The sequence below is a fragment of the Gavialis gangeticus genome, unplaced genomic scaffold (genome assembly GCF_001723915.1).
Source record: "Gavialis gangeticus isolate Ggan-Ray unplaced genomic scaffold, GavGan_comp1, whole genome shotgun sequence".
Classification (NCBI taxonomy): Eukaryota; Metazoa; Chordata; order Crocodylia; family Gavialidae; genus Gavialis; species Gavialis gangeticus.
In genome coordinates this window covers 3,551,069-3,552,641 of record NW_017728964.1, presented here as the reverse complement: position 1 = coordinate 3,552,641, position 1,573 = coordinate 3,551,069, and positions in this window count along the sequence as shown.

Here is a 1,573-nt window from a genome sequence, read left to right as displayed (position 1 = left end):
CCGCAAGGAGTGACCAGGAACAATGGTCACAAGCTGGCGGAGGGAAGGTTTAAGTTGGACATCAGGAGGCGCTACTTCACGGTCAGGGCGGCTAGGGTCTGGAACCAGCTTCCAAGTGAGGTGGTGCAGGCTCCCACCCTGGGGGATTTTAAGAGGAGGTTGGACGACCACCTTACTGGGGTCATTTGACCCCAGTGCTCTTCCTGCCATGGCAGGGGGTCGGACTAGATGATCTGCTCAGGTCCCTTCCGACCCTAGAAACTATGAAACTATGAAACCTTTATGGGAAGGAAAAAGGGAGTCCAGAAGTCAGGATGCCTGGGTTCTTTTCCTGGCTATGCCCCTGATTCCTTGTGTTACCTAGAGTAAGTCATTTTCCCTCTCTGTGCCTCAGTTTCTCTGTCTGGGCAGTGAAAACAATACCTACTTCATAGGTGGGTTATGAAGCTTAACTGTTGGTTGCAGAGCACAGTGAGATCCTTGAGCAGAAGGACAAAGGGTTATTGCATGAAATGAGTAACTTCTGTAAAGCGTGTCTACAAACATTTCTTAATTCAAGGAGCTCAACGGAAACCAATAACCGATAATGCCAAATGTCATTGAAATGCCACTTGTTCTAATATTTGCTGGTGTGACAAAGCTGAATTAAATGCAAACATTAAACAATGGAATCAGCTGCTCTTTATCCATCTGTCTGCAAAGCACTGCCTGTCCACAGGTAGCTCCAGGCTATTACTGTCCTACATTAACCCTGAACATCACCTGGTCTCAAAATCCCACTATTTCTTTTTTAGCTTACAGTAACTTGGAGAAAGAACACTGAAATCCTGCTTTTCAGATTCTACCCATGGCTTTGCAGACTATCACTTTAAATTAAACCCTGTGGAGTGACAGCATTTGCTCCATAGTTTAGGTTGAAACTAGGTTTTCATTATAGGTTTGATTCCCCTCCACATAAAGTCCTATTGGCCTCCAAATTGGCAGGTTTAGTTCAGGGCCACAGTAAGACCTTTGCACAAAAGTTGAAGTGAATCAGATCAGGGATCCCTGAATTACAGCCTTTAACCACAGCAAAGCATCCAATTCCCAACCCTCTTCAAATTTGTCTCTTCCTGTTCTCTCCCCAGCTTTCAGCAAAATGAATGGAAAGCAAGGGAGAAAGAGAAACATTGTTGTGGCCGTGGTGGTCCAGGGAATGTATGAGAGGGAAAGGGTTTTTTTGTGCTGTCATTTGTGTGTCCAACTGTATAGGTAGGATAGGTAAGCTTTCAGGCGCAAAGACCTGAAGAAGGGCACTTGTTCAGCATTCCCACAATCAGATTTAGCTGATCATGTCAAGTAACAAAAATAACTAACCTGTTTTCCAACAGCATTGCTGGGGGATGTCAGCTCCAGCTATCTTAAAAGCAGGGCTATAGCCCCACTGCTAGGAGCTACAGAAACAGGGAGGCTTTGTGCTTCCTTCTCCCCCTGTAATCTCCTGCAACATAAAGTTGCTCCCATTGCCTCCCAACTTTACCATCTCTGCTTCTTAAACCCTTCCCATCTCCTCCTACCTTCAAAAACCCTTTGG